Below are 19,788 nucleotides of genomic sequence, written 5' to 3'. Positions count from 1 at the left end.
CACACACACACACACACACACACACACACACACATATATATATATATATATATATATATATATATATATATATATATATATATATATATATATATATATATATATAGTCTAGACTATATGTGGGCACATCTGTATATTTACTTGTTTATTTATTTATCTATTTATTAATTTATATATATTTATTAGGCAATGTAAACACTGCCATGACCTGGGCTAGGAATTGGGAGGATTTTTTTATTCCATTTCCATGCCCTTTCTCATGTCTGTAATGTCAGGAACAAAAGATTAAAAAGTCAAATGAGGTATTTTGTTTAATTCATCTTAGCAACCTTAACAGTTTCCTGAAGTATAATGCGATATATATATATATATATATATATATATATATATATATATATATATATATATATATATATATATATATATATATATATATAAATATAATGGCTAAATACTACTGGTCATGATTACCAGAACAGATCTACATGTGTTGATATTTGGTGCATGGAATTCTTGGTTTGCTTTCTTATACAACTTTTACGATCCCCCTTTTTTATCTGAGAAGCTACTATCCCCAGAGGAAATATATGAGGAGAATTATCTTTGGAAAGGCAAGGTCACCTCCTACATTAATGAGGGTCAAATTCCAATGCTTTGTCATATAGAGGAAGTTTTTTTGACTGTCAGGATCAGTTATGATTCAGTGACAGTTGTCTTGCATATATGCCATCGGAACTTTTCATTACTAGAATACTGATATCAATTACTAACTCGGATATTAGTCATTGATATATATATATATATATATATATATATATATATATATATATATATATATATATATATATATATATATAATACACACACATATATGTTTATGTATATATATATATATATATATATATATATATGTATGTATATATATATATATATATATATATATATATATATATATATATATATATATATATATATATATATATATATATATATATATATATGCATATATTTATATATGAGCAAGCGAGATTGAAATAGAAAAACATACAAGAAAGACCAGTGCAAGGCATAGTGAGAAATTAATCATATGAAATGGAGGGCCAGTGCGAAAAAGCGAAGGCAAAGACGGTTACGTTAAATTGTCACAGCTCCCGCTGACTGACGACCAACGACACCAGAAAACCAGGCGATCACGAGAAAAATATCATCATTTATCATCGAACCGAACACAACGATAGATTCGAGGAAGAGAAAATGGCGATCGCCAATATCATTCAGAGAGGAATAACACCTAAACAGGTCCATGTACGCGTTTACTGCAAACCGAACCTGACAGCTTCTCTCATCATGAGAAACAATACCAGCCCGAACCCAGACAAGGAAGACAGTACCAACGTCGTTTGCCGCTTTACCTGCCCAGAGAGGATATGCCAGTTCTCCGAAAAAACGTACGTTGGTCTAACTTCGTTCACACTAAAAAGATGCCTACAGGCCCATCGAAATAATGGATCCATCCACCAACACTACATAGACCATCACAACCGCAAACCCGCGACACAAGAGCTAGTGGAGAATACGCATACCATCTACACAGAACATAGTCGCCATAGATTAATCATAGCTGAATCTGTTTGCATTTTATGACATAAGCCTACATTGAACAGACAACTAGAAGCGGAAAGATCACTCCCATCTAGCAGAAGCCCTACAACATACAACGCCAATATAAGAAGCACCATCAACATCTTTTAAATCACACGCTTTCTCTCGCCTTGACACCCACCCCCCCCACACCTTTCAACTCCTCCCATCCCCGTAATCCGTATACCTGCATTTCCATTTCTGTTTTGTTTGTTGCCGCCAGAACGCGTGATTTTGTTTTCATTATTTTTCACAACGTAAATTATGTTTTTAATATAAATTCTATTGTATTGTAACTTTAATAATTGTGAAAAAATTAAAATTGTTTATTTTGTACTTATTGAGATTATAATGATTTATTGTTGTATTAATATTGTTTTGGACGCTACACATCCGTCCGCACACTGTGACAAAACAACAAGACGCTATGTCCAGATTAACCTAACCATCTCACAGACTCATCAACATAGAGTTACGGGCTGCTCTGGGAGCAAGAGCCCGTGCTGGCACAAGGCCAGCTAAATCTGAAACAACAACAACATGTCCAGATTATACACTTTGAAGGGGTCACGACGAGTGACGGAACAGCTGTGGTGTTGTGTTTATAATAAATGGAACAGAGAGTTAAACTTCGTTTTTTTTGTCCATCAGCTAAATTTGGAAGAACGTAGAAGATTCAGAAAACATTGTCAAATTAATAAGAAGTTGGCCAACAATCAAAAAGCCATAGAATTCAACGAAATTTGCATATATATACACATATATAAATACAAATATATATGCATATATATATATATATATATATATATATATATATATATATATATATATATATATACATATATATATACATACATACAGATAACCTGCTCCCCTCTCAGCTTGGACATGTCCTCGTAGTATATGGCCACGGTCCTAACACTCAGTTTTAAAATTCGCAATATATTCGCGACGAGGGCGTCTCCAATGCAAAGGGTTACAAACGAAAATAATAAAGCAAACATTCAGTGCCAAGAAAACCTCTCAAGAAACATAAGTTCAGTCCCTGCGTTAACTCATGCAAATTACTTATATTCCTAGTTCCTCAAAAAAAAAAAAAAAAAAAAAAAAAAAAAACAAACAAATGGAATTTGATTTTAATCAAAATTCACCTCATCACAGTCTGTCCTGACTTTGTATACCACTTATAGGTCTGTTGTCTCAGGCAGGGGTCGTTATAATCACATTGTTTGAGATTTCCCGTCATTCCCACTTGCGTTATGCCACGAATACCACTCGATTCTCCTACTTGGCGGAGTATCACTCATTTTCCGCCACGCGGATACATAGCACGCTCGTTATATAGACGAATACCTCACTGGAAGCTGCGACACTTCTACAGTTTTAAGGACTTCATTCAACCTACTGTATAATTTAGATTTAGGATCGACGCCTCATTCGCCGCTTGTCTGGTTTAGTTGTCCACTGTCTTCATTTGAAAACTTCTGTCCCATAATAGTACCACCAGGCTTCACATAGCAGCGGCCTGCCCCATCGGGTATATTCATATGGTCTACACCCCCCTCGCCACACTCACATTGTCTTCGTGCCCCTCGACGCACGGTTATATGGGCCGCCCCCTTTCGCGGTTGGGTTTTGGTGTGGGGAGGGCCGGGTTACCAAATTACCTTAAATTTGTCACGCAGTAGTCTATTTTATATTGTCTTTTCATGATATAAATTTAGTGGACTCTCAACATCTTGTTCTTTCCGAAGGATTTTTCCACAAAACTAAGGGACGCCCCGTCGTTCCCAATGATAACCTCTATTATGTTCGTGTCTACTCTTCTCGCTACGTTCTTATTGTCTTTTGTCCCATTTACTTTCCGACAAGAATGAACAAAAGCCATATATATCCCAACGAGACGGAGGACGGGTCCTACACCCGCATCTATAGTTAAAACCGGATGTCCGCACATCAAGCTACAGCGAGTTCCTCGCTTATTTCATTTGGTTTTGTCCTACCTCGCCAATTAATATATGGCCGTCCAACACTACTTTCAAATGTCCTTAGGCTTTCTTTTATTCGTTTTGTATACGCCACCATCGCGATATGCACGGACACTTACAATTTAAGCGTTGCTACCTGAACACTTGGTTTACAAGGACCACCTCGGCCAGAGGTTGGAATGCCTTTCTGTATTCAATTATCCCTCTAACGCTGCAAACTTACCACAGCATTGCAACAAAACATATAAAGTCTTACAACAAGGTATTACGTGTCCAAAACATTTCAACATCTACCGCAAGAAGCAACAACAAAGCAAACATTAATACAAAAAAATAAAATGTCTACACCTAGCAATGGAATAACCGATATGTACATATCAAAACAATAAATAAGCTGTACACAAGTAACGTGTGATTCTTATTGGTTATCACCATAGTTTCCCTGAAAAATTTCCTCCTGTAAATCATTAATAGCTACATACACTCATCTACACTACAGTGCTTAAAAACATCTAGTAAATGGTCTTTAAAACTAGCTTTCAGGTAAGAAAAATTCACACACTTAAGGAAAGCTTAGTATGCAATATTAGCATTGCAATGCAACATTCCCCAGTTCTTGCTTCCCACGACGGGTTGTGATTAATTAAAGAATAATATCAGAATTGCCAATTAAATTACCTAGGAAATTAAGTAAATGGCATAAGAGAACATTTTCATTTCAAATTTCTCTGTGATTCTTTAATGTCATAACATAAAAGTAAGTCTTCAAAAAATTTAAAGGTAATAATTTCCAGGCATTAGGTTAGACTTTATATTATTGCATTAAAAAAAGGAAACATACTAATTCGGGGGCTGGGGGAGAGGTACTAGCTGATGTTGCATAATTTTTATAGGGGGCGTCTGGACATGTGTTATGATGCGTGAATAGGGGGAAGGGGTGGTAAAAAATTACCAAAAAAAGTGTTACGCAATTTTTGAACGGCCCCTAAGAGGAGAAAAAATACATACGACGTACGTAGCATATAAAAAAGAGAAAAAAATATACGCTAAGTTTAAAATACCCAAGAGAATAATAATTAATTACGACGGAACCTCATTGCATTCCTTTTTAACTAAAACATTGCCCGTAACCGTTCAACTTCTCTCCTTCGTCGACCTAACGATAATCCCGTTTTCTTTCTACAGTGTCCGGATTAATTTGGCCTGGTTCCTGGTTCCTAAGCGCTTATCCAACAAACACAGTGGAGGGAACACCACTATTCGCGTGGGGTGCAGAGCTTTTTTTTTTTTTTTTTTAACTTGATGCAGTTTTACTTTACACCTCTCTCTTTCATACTGTTTAATACACTCTTTGAACTGAATTCTCCCCCCGCCCCTTTTATTTACAATTTTAAGCGCTTTTAGCCTGACTTTATTTAATAGTACACCAAACTGTTTATTTTAATCCTTGACCATTACCCTTTTCTCCAACAAGAAACTCCAAAAAGTTAGAGGTGTTTCTAAACTAATTACTAAATATTGTCAATAAATTTCTGCTTTACTTTTAACCCACCCCCCTCCCCCCTTTAATTTTTTCCAACTCAGGCAGTGCCATGCTATTGGCTTTGACCACCAGTGCTTCCCAGGTTAACAAAACTCTTAATTTTCAGGGCTAGTCAGTTTTCTGTTAGGGATTTCAGGGTCTCTAAAGCAATGCCAAATTCTTTTGTGTTTTGTAGGGTTTTACAACTGAATGAATGTTCGCTGCTGTCCTCCTCCACTCTGCAGATATCACAAACCTCGTCCTTGCATGTACCCCGAATGTTAGCCTTCAATTCCAACATATTCAGCCTGGCTTTCATCATCATGCGCGCCATTCCGTGAAGGCGTAGCTTCCTCCCTCCGTCTTCGATTCCGTGTCATGACACCTGCGACCGGGTTTCTTGAAAGGGCATCGACTACTTTATTTATTTTTCCTTTTATACGCTCAAATCCAACACGATTAAATTCTAATAATCTCTATTCAACGACTTTGCCGTGCAGTCAAGTCTCCCTTCATAAGTGACTGGCATCACACGGCCCGTCCTTTAAGTGATGGATGTAGGATGGAACTGCTGTATCCTGCTTCTTACCTGTCACTCATACGCTCTCCTCACTCCGCATAGAATGCCAACAGTTCATCTCAGCGGTTCCTGTTTTTTTTTTTTTCTTTTTTTCAGTTCCTCGAAGTCATCTTATCTATACTTCACTTTCGATAGTTCAACGATTCTGTTATACATAACAAAGTTTGTTTCCACGGAGTTTCCTCTCTCCCAAATGTTCTGCAGTGATCTTCTACCTTCCTTACTTCAACAGTTCTCCAGTTCCCTTTCCTGGTCCCACTGTATTCGTTATTACTTCGGTGCTTAGGCTGTATTTGTACGGACAAAGCTTTTATGAACAATTCACTGAAAACAGTGTCAAAATTATCTTTTTTTTTTCTGAGGGGAATCTCTCTCTCTCTCTCTCTCGATCATAATATTTTGTCTGGTTTTCTTAGTTGCTGATGGGAATCTGCTTCGGTCAAAACTGTAATCAATCTGAATTAACACCTCAAGTGGCTTATTAGATATTTCGAGCTGAACTTCGAAAACAAAGGTTACATCGATCTGTGTAATTTAAGAGAAAATAACCTGAAATTTGATATAGGCATTTGAGAGGTAACACGAGACTATAATTGCCTTCGGTGACCATTTCTTTTTGTAACCGTTTATAATTTTCACTTGTAACTCGAACTCACGGACACGAGTGAAGAAAAACTGAAGCAATTAATGCAAACACGAAAAGCAGTTATCCGTATGCACTTTCTCACGAAGTTATTAAATGCTCTTGATTGGAAATCCCAGGTTGCTTCGAGCTTCTACCAGTGCTTTAAAAGTGGCCCCTGAATAGCATACGGATTCCTTGCATGCAGATACTCTATTATTGGTGAACGTCTGCTTCCATTTTTGGTTTCATGGTAATGAACGAAGACGTGGTGAATTAACTGGCATTCCCTTTGCAAATTCTGTATGAGATTTCCAGTTGAGGGAGACAGCACGTGAAGACTAGACCTCAGCAGCTTTGTTCATCGGTTTCAGGTAAGGGACTTAGGAGAAGTGATGAATTGCATTATGTTACAGGTAATTTATTTCATCTATACAGTATTTATGAGACGAAGCTGAGGTTAGATAACTCCAAGTTGATTTTAACAAGGCCCCACTTCAAATACGTAGCTGTCTAAGATTCCCAAGTAAACTTCAACACATTCATTTATATTTAAAGAGGAGAAAATGACTTGGAATGCTGAGCACGACAACACAATGAATCACTAACGGAAAAGCAAGTCTGTTTCCAGCATTCACGACGATGATGAGAGGCGCTCTCCTACTGCTCTGCATGACGACTCTCGTCCTGTGGGAAGCGATATGTCTCTGTGAAGGATTCCGACAATACAAGATCATGTACAACGGAGGAACGAAAGTCGACGCTCTTTACCAGAACTTTGGAGTGAAGACAAGGGTCAGGTGAGCATAAGAATGATTGTTATGCGGTGCACTTTTATTTGTATTGCGTTGCACCACATATGAATAACTCCGTTTCTGTCTGTTGACTTTCACTTGATAATAACGTAGGGGACTCGGTAAGTTAGGTTGAAATTGTCTATTAATACTTTCTCTTTTTAGGAGTAGGGTAAGTATTTCGCCGGGCACGGTTTTTCATTCATTTATTCTTAACACTAAACTATTTCACACGGCCAGCCACACTGGACTTAGAAATTTCTTGATGTCAGAGAGTTGAGTGACACAGACCCTACCCAAATGGGTTTCAAAATAACTCTCACTAAAAATTGATCAGAATGAACTCTGGACCTATGTTGAATAAAACTCCGCCTCCTTGAGGACGTCTACTTTACTCTTAATGGTTCAATCTTAACTCCCACTTTTGGCAAGGACAAATCAGGTCAATTTTGCTGACCTTTTCGCTTCATAACCTTTCCTCTAACTCCTCCTTCCTTTCCCACATCTTGGAGGTTTGTTATGGTTACACTTCAATTTACTTGGTCTCATGGCTCATCATTTTAAACTATCAACATCGTCTCTCGCTCTCTCTCTCTCTCTCTCTTTCATAATCCCGATCAGTGAATCTCATACTTATTCACTGCATAACATGATCGTTAAAAAAAAAAAAAAATATATATATATATATATACTCGTATATATATATATATATATATATATATATATATATATATATATATATATATATATATATATATATATATATATATATATATATATATATATATGAAATTTTTATCACACCGTGATTTATATACAATCATGAAGCTACAAATGTCGCTTAATATCAAATTCACGCTACCTCAGGAATATCTCCGATGGAGAATTATCACAGAAGGGGAATTGATATAAGTGAATGAACTGGTACCCGTCGGGACACGAACCCTTGACACGGGCCTATTCAGCGACTCCAGTAGACGTTACCACTACGCCTCTCTTGGTACCAATTCATTTATCACTTATATAAATTCCCCTTCGGTGATAATTCTCCATCGGAGATATTCCCGAGGTAGCGTGAATTTGATAAATAACATTTGTAAATTCATGATTATATATATATATATATATATATATATATATATATATATATATATATATATATATATATAATGTACACACACACAGACACACACACACATATATATATGTTGTCCAATATGTTTCTCTTTGGTACAAATCTCAATGGTTAACAGAGATATGGTAGAGTCATGATAAAACTTGGTATTGTAAAGATACAACTTAAATTTGACAGAGTTCGGCGTAATAGTTGAGTTGGCAGTATTGTACAGGTCGAGCTTGGCTTTCCACCACTTCTTCACAGCCAAGCTCGACCTGGAATTTTTATAATACTGCCAACTAGGGTTGCAACCCGAAAAAAAACAAGCTTGTTTATTTTTCGAAAAAAAGCGAAAAAAGACAGCCTGAAAAAAAACAGGCCAAATTTTTTTTTTTTTTTTTAATTGTTAAAAATTTAATCACATTCTATTGCTTCATAAAGTACAAAAGCTGGCTAACTGCGCTTATATTGTGTCTAGAGCTTGGGTAACAAGGATTTTTAACACTGGAAAGAAAAATCTATTAGTGTGAAAAATAAAAACTAGGGAAAGTAAGGAAAACTAATAGTATCTCAACCATCACCCACTTAACAACATTCATATCGTTATAATTTCAATATTTCACATTTGAACATTGAAATTTTCAATTATCAAACAAGTTTTATTGTTAATTTTTAATATCTTGAAACCATGAGGTACGGGAGTCAATTATTTCAGTGCCAATGTATTTGAACAAGAAGAGAGGTATGACAACTGTATGATTGGCAACAGTTCCTTAAGAGTATGTATGATACAAGACATATACGTTTTCAGTATCATGTTCAACTGAAACTTGTATCATACATGTATCAGATTCAGAGGTATGAAAACTGTATGATTCCTCTAGTTCCTCTAATCTAAAAGGAAGGTGTGAGTCTCAAATAACATCATAAGTCCATGGTAACTATAAGTAAGGTCTTCAAAAATATAGAAATTGGATGCAAGGAAAAAACCGAAAAACAGAAAAAAACAAAAAAAAAAAAAACATGCTTTTTCTAATATATATATATATATATATATATATATATATATATATATATATATATATATATATATATATATATATTACTATATACAGGAGAAAACCACATATTTCGATTAACAAACTCCTGCAATCCTTGTCACCGGCGAATATGGAATGTTGGTAAGTGACAAGTGTATAAATACGGCATATGCAGGCATGGCAAGGGGACGTTGGTGGTATGTAGAAGGCGGTTCATGTCCTTGGATGGAAACGGGTCAGTCCATTGTTGTGTTTGGGTCCTCGTAGCTCCTACCTGTGTAGAGTCTGGTTGGCATAACCGCAGAAACACTTGCTTGGGAATAGGTCTTACGATTAACTCTTGGGTGAAATCCGATTTCCAGTGACCTCCTGACAGATTCACATTGTCAGTTTGACTGGTAATGGCAAACTCCAGAATCTTCTTTTTTGTACTAAAAGCTACTTCTAATAAACATTTTAGCCCAACCCCAGTTTATAGTATGGCAAGTATCCCTCATGTGTGTGAAAATCACCGAGTTCTCTGAAACATAACTTACTGGTTCCTTATGCTAATTAATATTTGTGGACAAGATCTACCAGTATCCCCAATGTGAATTTCAATAGAGTTATTGCATGGAATCTTATAAACACCGACGTCTGCATGTTTTTATATAAACGTACGTTAATGAGTGAACTTTCGGTGGATTTGGGATAGTGGAAAATAAATGGATCGTTACATTTGACATATTCGGTTATCTCTTTGATGTTTCAACAAGACGGAGCTTTACTTTATTAAATTCATGGACTCTGCCATCATCAGTCAAACCAAAAATAAGGACCTGTCAGGAGGACAGTGGATATCGGATTTCACAACAAGTAAATCCTAAGGCCTCTTCTCAAGAAGGTGCTCCATTGATACGCTCACCGACCCGACGCAGACAGGAGCTAGCAACGCCCAAAACACAAGGGAATAACCTTTTTTCTAGCCATCCCGGGTCAATAGTCAACTACGTACTACCAACGTCGCACTGCCACATCTGCATATGCCTCATATATACTCTCGTCACATATTTGTCCATATTTCATCAGTGAACAGGGATATGGAAGACTTACCTGAAATATATGGTTACAACGTGTATATAGCATTTTTATGGCCCTTTGTATATATATATATATATGTGTGTGTGTGTGTGTGTGTGTGTGTGTGTGTGTGTGTGTGTATTATATATATATATATATATATATATATATATATATATATATATATATATATATATATATATATATATATATATGTATATTCTTACAAGTGCAGTCCGGGAATGTGATTGCTATTTCTTATACAACTTTCAACGACATATAACAATAATTGGACTACACATGTAAACAGCTTAGGAAAGTAATTTAACAGTACGTAAAATGGAATTTAAGAGAAATTCAGGGACTCACTTAAGATATTATAATTAATAAGATCAGAAGAAGTCTACACAGGAGCTTGACTACTACTACTGTAGCCCCATGGCACTGTAATTACGTTAGTTCACAATAACAAATAGTGGTATGTACTAGCAAGATCAAATGTGGGCTAAACTCTCCACAGTCTTAAGATAACACAAAACATGCAGTGAAGATGATCACACTGAATGTAAGGAACCTCTTCTACTAGATGTAATGGTAATGATATCTTGCGGCAGACAATAAATAAATAATCTTCAGATGTAAATATCTTGAAGGGATCTTCTCAAAGTCGGAAGATGGGAATGGCACCGTGGATAACAGTTGGGCACACAGTGGCACAAATCACCTATTCTGCAATACAAAATGCACTGTCGCTCGATTGCAAAAATGATTACACGTTCAGCTTGGGAATGCTGAAGGCTGAGAGGGAATTCACTCAAAGAAATAGACTGTAGATTGAGAAATTAAGAGCAATGTGAAATAAAGTAGTACATTTGTGCGTCGAACAAACTCCAGTTTCAACTGTACCTTTGTGTGCTGGACAAGATGTCTTGATGATAAAGCCAGACTTTGCTTTTGAAGACAAGGGATCAGTGGTGGATGGGATCCGAGAAGCACGACAGAGTTGACTGTGTGGGAGAGGGGAGGGGGGGTCGGAGGTCCAACCGGCAAGGATTCTACCTTGATGGTGGCTCACGTATTTCTGTCTCATTTGTGACCCCTGACCTTTCCCTATATCCTGCCAAACCCCCGCGCTTTCTTTGTTGCCTGTTTCTGGGCGAATACCGTTAGATTTTCTAACTTCGCTGGTTTACGTTGGCGGGTAAGGCTTGGCTGAAATGGAAATCGGACAACAGCAAAACACTTTGATAGAGAGGGAACAATGAAGGGACATTAAGAGCTGGGAGAGGAGGAGTCCTAGGCGGAGTCGTATCACGAGAGTTGTCTACAGCAGCAAATTGCTAATTGGTAGGGGAGTGTTTTCACGACTTCTGGTTCTGCTACTCTGGTGGTCTTTAATGCATCTCTAATATCTTACTTTACTTCTTTTACTATTGATTGCATCGAGGAGCTTGCATCGTGCATGCACGTTATAAATATATATATATATATATATATATATATATATATATACATATATATATATATATATATATATATATATATATATATATATATATATATATATATATATATATATATATATATATATATATATATATATATATATATATATATATATATATATATATATATACATATATATACATATATATATATATATACATATATATACATATATATATATATATATATATATATCTACATATATATATATATATATATATATATATATATATATATAATATATCTACATATATGTAATATATATATATATATATATATATATATATATATATATATATATATATATATATATATATATATATATATATATATATATATATATATATATATATATATATATATATATATATATATATATATATATATATATATATATATATATATATATATATGAAGATATAAAGGACCATAAAAGACTGTTTAGAAGAAAAAACCACAAAATTTGATTAACAAACCCTGTAATCCTGATCACGGTAGGATGTGGACAGTAAATAATGAAAAGTGTATATATATTTACAGTATATACATGAGTGGCAAGTTGACGTTGGTAATATGTAGAAAGCGGTTGTCGTTTATTAGAAACGGGTCAGTCCGTTGTTGCGTTTTAGTCCTCAATACCTCCCACTTGTGTCGAGTGTGGCGGGCGTTCTCTCTCTCACTTCCTCTCCCTCTCACTCACTCTCTCTCTCACTCCTTCCCTCTCCTGTTAAGATAGTTGCGTCAGTTACATTGCCCAGCATTTTTGACATTTTATTTTTCACCCCTTCTCACCCCCTATTCCTGTCGGGGCTGAATCTGGACTTAAAGGGCATCTGGAGTGTCACTATACATCTCAGCGACTTCAACAACTGTGGATTAGGCACTAATATCTGTCGTTTTCGGTTATTTTTACATGTCACCCCCTTCCCGCCCTCGCCCCCTTTGGTGCCAGTGATATCTTACCCCCACAATATTCTTTCCCAGATAGTAAGCCATATGTATACCAAGTTTTGTTGAAATTGCTCAATGCGTTTCAGAGTTATTTGGGAACATACACACACACACTTATATCCATTTTTATATATATAGATAGAACTAGCTGACCAACCCAGCGCTGCCCAGGAAAACTCTGAATGACAACCGATAAACTCTCTCCCTCTCCCCAAGTCTCCCTCACTCTTTCCCTCTTTCTCCTCCCTATCACCCTCTCTATTCTCTCTCTCTCTCTCTCTCACTTCCTCTCCCTCTTTCTCTCTCTCTTTCTCCAACTCTCACTCACTCTTTCCCTCTTTCTCCTCCTTAACACCTCCTCTACTCTCTCTCTCTCTCTCTTCTCCCTAACACCCCCATACTCTCTCTCTCACGTCCTCTCTCTCTTTCTCTTCCCTAACACCCCACTACTCTCTCTCTCTCACTTCCTCTCCCTCTCACTCTCTCTCTCTCACTTCCTCTCCCTCTCTCTCAATCTCTTCCTTTCCTGTGAAGATAGTTCCTTTGATTACATTGCCCAGCATTTTTGACATTTTATATTTCACCCCTTCTCACCCCCCGTTCCTATCGGGGCTGAACTTGGACTTTAAGGGCATTGGAAGTATCACTATTCATCTCAATGACCTCGAAAACTGTGGATTAGACACTAATATCTGTCAATTTTGACATTTTATTTTTCACCCCCTTCTCACTCGCCCCCTCCTATTGGGGCTGAACTTGGACTTAAAGGGCATTGGGAGTGTCACTATTCATCTCAGCGACCTCAAAAACTATAGAGTAGACATGAATATCTGTTGTTTTCGGTTATTTTTACATGTCACCCCTTTCCCACCCCCACGCCCTTTGGTGTAGTGATGTCTTACCCCCACAGTATTCTTTCCCAGCTGGTAAGTCATATTATGCATACTAAGTTTGGCTGAAACTGCTCAATGCCTTTCAGAATTATTCTGGAACATACACACATTCACAAATACATACATCCATTTTTATGTATATAGAAGAGATATGTGTCGCCTGACCTTTTATTACCTTTAATCACAGGTGCTCCGCAATATGCGAAGCCGCACCTCAGTGTTGGCTCTTTATGCACGACACTACGACCAGCGAGTGCCACATTCTCCCGCCCCTGAAGAGCCTTGTCGGTATTACCTTAGCGCCAGCGACTCTGGTGACTTACTTCGCCTACAATTTCAATAATAAGGTCATCCTCATGACTAACAACTCCGGCACCTGGAATGACGTTAAGAAAATGTGCCAGAGTATGGGGGCCAATCCAACCGTTACCTACGACCAAACCCACGCCATTCTTCTGCACGTTCTTTATCAGGTACGCGCAAAGCTTACACAGTTCTCCTTTTTTCCTTTGTTTTATTTTTGTCGTCAGTGTCTAGAGATATTCTGTGAGGAGACTCGAGAAGATAATCTCATCGAAGGAATGTATTAATGAGATAGATCTTGCAGAAAGTGGAGACAAAGAATAAAGAAGTGTAACTGGAATGTTGGAGAACGAAAAGCCTTAGGGTAAAAGGTTTTCTGATCTCTGGGAAAACTTATGCCGCGTATCACTTATGCCTTTTGTGAGTACCGTAGTACATGAAGATTGGGTTGACGAGTAGTTGATGATGCCACCACAGTGGTCCATGGAAATTCACTAGTCAGGAAGTATATCTGCCCCGATTAAATTTCGATTAAAAACTGTGGAGATGATTGTGATAATTATTACTGCGTATCGGTGATAAATCATTATTGCTTATTGACAGCCATTCTCTTTAGGAGATCAGATTTTGTTACGGAAAGCGTCAGTGCATTTATCGAATAATGCATTCAAGTTAATTTTCCTCGGCCACATAGTTTCGTGTCCTCGCGTGGTAAGAGATTTATTAGCCTTACGCACGCGAATAACTAATCAAAATTCTGATTCAGGAGAAAAATTGCTATTGACGGATGAATTCTGATTCAGGAGAAAAATTGCTATTGACGGATCAAGACTGGAGCTGGACAGTTTAAACAGAGTGAAACCAATTTTGGATAATAATTAAGTGTAGAAACTCCTGAAGACCAACACATTATTAACATCAATGCATTTCTGTGGATTTCTTCACCCTGTTCATAAAATTATTTCGACTTTCAGGTAGACGAGTATTTCACATCAATTCACAGATCTCCATCAGACGTCAACCAGTGGCTGGACAATAATGAGCAACCTGCAATCCTCGTACAAGGCTTTTACCCAGGAGAGCCCAACAACTTCGCAGGTGTTCAGAATCGCCTCACTTCGTATGTAGGCTTGTACAGTGACGTTAGTGAGGTTTACACAGTTAAGGGAATTTGCCAGATTGTGATCTGAAGCTAAATATTTAGTCACGTTTTATGTCTTCATTTTAGATAAAGCCACTAGCCTTGTCCCTCGAAAGAGAGCTGTTCTATCGCCCCTGAATACTTCTGTCTGGAATTTAGATCAGAGCGCAAAAAAAAAAAGAAGGTAGATAAGCAAACTTACTGTTTTCATCAGGCGGCCTAGAGAGCGTTCACAATACAGTAAAACAAGTCATAAACACACATCGGCATTTATCGCATACATATCACAAACAAGTGGAAAACAAGCCAACGATCGTTGGTGGAGAACAAATTTTTGGCAAACGCTGGATTATCCTATAAAGTAGTAGTTAAGACTAGAAATAAATCGTTAACTCGTATTTAATCTGCTTGTGATGTGATGGAGATATGTTGCCTCTGGGTGTTTTTGACTCACTCCCAACTACCAAAATAGTAATTGCAAGCACAAGAATTTTGTCTAAACCTAATTTAATTGCATGCCGACGCTCAATCATTATTCTAAATGTAAGCGTTTTTATTATTTTAACTTTTTGTGCAAATATCTCTTCAAATATATCAAAATTACTTTCTTATATTTTTTATTGAGTTATGCTATCCAAGATACATTCCTGTGTCCAAAATAGCGAAAAGGAATATGTCTAGCCTGCCATTTAGGCCTTCTGTTGTTTACAGCTGCTGAAAAATGACTTGGGAAATTCCTTTAAGAGCAATATATTTACTAACAGTCGGGACAAAACTCCCGAAAAGGCTTGTGGCAATGCCCTTAAGCGTAAACTTCCTACTTCTGAAAGTGAGCTCTAGACAGGCTAATTTATTTTGGCTCTTTGCTTTATTATATACCTGTGGTCGCTGAATCTCTGAATGGAGAGTTGGTTAAGATTAGTGCATGATGCAAATTATGATGGATCAAGTTAAAAACTAACAACACTCAAAGTCTGGGTGTTAGCGCGTCTGGGACATTTGAATTCCCAGATATTTCCATTGACAGACTTTGTTTAAGCACACGCAAATCATTCAGAGTTCTAGGCGTCCTTTTAGAGTGCAAGGTCGCTCTTGAGAAACATGTCCAGTTGACATCTTCAGCTGCACGAAAAGCGGTTTACAGAGAATATCGTTCTGCAACCTTTCTGGTTCTCAGCAAGTCTTTTCAGATGAGTTCACAAGCCTCGTGCATTCTCTCTCCTGATTACAGCCCACCGTATTCGGCTAGCTACCACATGCGTAATTTACTACTTGGGTCAAAAGAATGTCTTCTATTTCACGAATTAAGTCTAATATTTCAACCAGATGTCGTGACTCCCTTTGATGGCTTGGTGCTAATGTCACTTCTTCCTCTCCCCTCACCAAATCACCCGGAAAAGAAATAATAATAATAAACACTCACACTTTCAAGACATGAAAATAATTATTTCTCTCTCTCTCTCTCTCTCGTATAAATTCCGTGTAGTCATAAAGATTACGTTTTTTTTTTTTTTACTATGAACTGAAAGTAATGACATGTCCCAAAGCTTTCCACCTACTAACTACTTTTCCCAAGAGGAAGGTGTCTACGGCGTAATCGAGTTTTCTGTACAGAGTATAATGCTGCATGAGCCGCGGCCCATGAACCTTTCAGCCACGACCCGGCTGTGGCATGTCCTATAGCGCTGCCAGACGCACGATCATGGCTAACTTTACCCTTAAATAAAATAAAAACTACTAAGGCTAGAGGACTGCAATTTGGGGTTGATGATTGGAGGGTGGATGATCAGCATACCAATTTGCAGCCCTCTAGCCTCAGTAGATTTGAGATCTGAGGGCGGACAGAAAACGTGCTGACAAAAAAAAAGTGCGGACGGACAGACGACGCCGTCACAATAGTTTTCTTTTACAGAAAACTAAAAAAAAAGCAATTAGTGTCTGAGTCGCCTAAGTCTGGCACCCGTCACGAAATGAAAAGTGAGAGAATGAGTTATTATCTAAAACTGATTGATTGACTGAGAGTTGTTTCCGTAAACCGCCGTCACAACGACAATGGGTATCGACTCCGACCAGTGTTTGTGTATAGGCAGAATATCTTTCCATGGATTTAACACAGAATTTGTTTGAGTTCATTTTCAAAATTACCACAGATTTATGCGGAATGTTAGGCTTTGGTTCAAGTTTTCCATTAAAATGGAACTGAAGTGTTTGACCTGGATTACAGGTGACCTCAAAATGTGACTGCAATCTCGAGCCATATCGACTTTTAGTCCTTTGCTGTTGTTTCCATATCAGAGACAATAAGAAATCAGGAGCTCTTACCGTAAGTTACCAAGTTCGAGGATTCGAACCTACTTCGCTGACAGCTTCGAGTTGCGAATAATGTTCATACTCGAAGTATCAAGTATTATTCATACTTAAGTGAAAACGCGATGTCTCGAATTTGTTTTCAAAGCGTGCTTTATGTCACAGCAATCTTTTCTTTTATAAGGAGCAGTTTCTCGTGAAGTAATGATCTTGGTACTATCCATTACAAGGCATATTTGTTAATGTGAACGCCACACGTGGAGATAATTTGTTAATTATTCGAGGATGTATTGAGGAAGGTAATTACGCTGGACAAGTATATCACGCAGCAAGATTTGATTAGAGCAAAAAACTGTGTAATTTCCTGTTGCTGATTTAACAACATAGCCTACACACGAAGCGGCCCGCCTGCATGGTTGATATAGTGGCGTGCGTAGTCTTCAGTTTTTGCCACCAGTATTGTAGTGCCTGGTGCCTTTTTTTGTGCCAAGATGCAATAGAATTCAGCATTAGAAACCACGCCAAAGGAATGCGACAGCAAAGGTAAAGAGAGTTCAATCATGTTGTCCAAAATTAACTCCAACGATCTGCTTGATTAAATTTAAGAGGCAATTAAAATCCATGAAATCCATTCGACCCGAGACAAAGACCGCTGATAATGGAACTGTTATGTGCTCGCCGTAGAAATGCTTTGAATAATCCGGTCCTGGTCGTTTCGGCCGTAAGTCACTTTAGGCCGTAACATCCAAAACAATGTAAGACGCTATGTTTATGGTATTTACCGTTATGTTTATGGTATTTACCATTATTATTTCATGTTTTACGTACATCCCCAAGGGGCTGGTACTAAACACGGCGCCCATTTTGCACGTAAACGTGCTTACGGCCGACACGACTTACGGCCGAAACGACCCGAAGGCGAATAATCAACTCTATCTTCATGTGCTGTAGCTTTATGTTGATCAATTGAATACTCACCTTTAATTAAGATATATGCTCATACTTCCAGCAAGTTCAACCTTGGAGAAATCCTTTTGCAAATTGATCTGTGCTCCTTTATTGAAGTTTTCTTGGATGGTCACCGATGTAATCAAACTCCGATCGAGGAATCTATACAACACCATATAATCTCCTACTGCAAAACATTTGAAGCGTTTCAAAAGCTTTGGGTTATAGTCTATAATGCATTCATAGCGATTTTATAAGGAAGATTTAGGAAAGCGAGCAGATTTTGTTAGAGGACCAGGCAGACCGCTCGAATCTGGAATTTATCATTATCTTAATTACACTGTTAGGATTGCAAAATGCCCCGTATAAAAAAAAAAAAAACCTGCTGTATGTTACTGTTACTTGAACATGCTAAATCCGGTCCTGGTCGTTTCGGCCGTAAGTCACTTGGGCCTTAACATCCAAAACAATGTAAGACGTTACGTTTATGGTATTTACCATGATTATTTCATGTTTTACGTACATCCCCAAGGGGCTGGTACTAAACACGGCGACAATTTTGCACGTAAACGTGCTTATGGCCTAAATGACTTACGACCGAAACGCCCCGAATGCGCTAATCGTCCAAAGGAAGGCCGTTTTACTCGAGTTTCTTCCGTTGAGAAGACCAGTGTTGGCTGCCCTGCATGCTAATGGCCTTTACTATATAAAAAAAAAACAACATCCACGGCCCTTTGCAGCTAAGCCCCGCCCACTTCACGCCAGTGATTGGCTAGTTCTCGAAACCGCACTGGTTAACAGTCCAAATGAATAATTTGCCAGTACGGATTTGACTCCGCTCGGTGTTGTTGAGCTTCGTGTACGAATGATGACACCATAGATTTGAGTTCCCGGAGTTGTGAAGTATGCAATTGATATCTCCGATAAAAGATATATCAAGTTATATGTCATTATGAAGATCTTGGATCATTCTGTCTGTGGATCTTTTTTTTATTTTGATCATGCGCAGCCTGTATACACAAGCATCTTGCCCTTTTTTTTTTTAATTGGTGTTGGCCTACATAAGCGATTCCACATAAACCACATTAACTGAAATGAAACATAGACTTATGCAGCCAGTTCCGATATTATGGTATTAATTCATCATAATCCTGCATGTCAAATGTGTGATTAGGCCTACAAGTCAATTTCTTATATTTTGAGGCAATGACAGGGCATAGGCCTTCACGTTAATTTCTTATATTTCAAGGCAATGACAGGGCATAGACCTAAACGTTAATTTCTTATATTTTGAGGCAACGACAGGCATAGGCCTACACGTTAATTTCTTATATTTTGAGGCAACGACTGGGCATAGGCCTACACGTTAATTTCTT

The sequence above is a fragment of the Macrobrachium rosenbergii genome, chromosome 43, assembly GCF_040412425.1.
Source record: "Macrobrachium rosenbergii isolate ZJJX-2024 chromosome 43, ASM4041242v1, whole genome shotgun sequence".
Lineage (NCBI taxonomy): Eukaryota > Metazoa > Arthropoda > Malacostraca > Decapoda > Palaemonidae > Macrobrachium > Macrobrachium rosenbergii.
The sequence above is the reverse complement of the archived record's forward strand: the minus strand, read 5'-3'. Positions refer to the sequence as shown.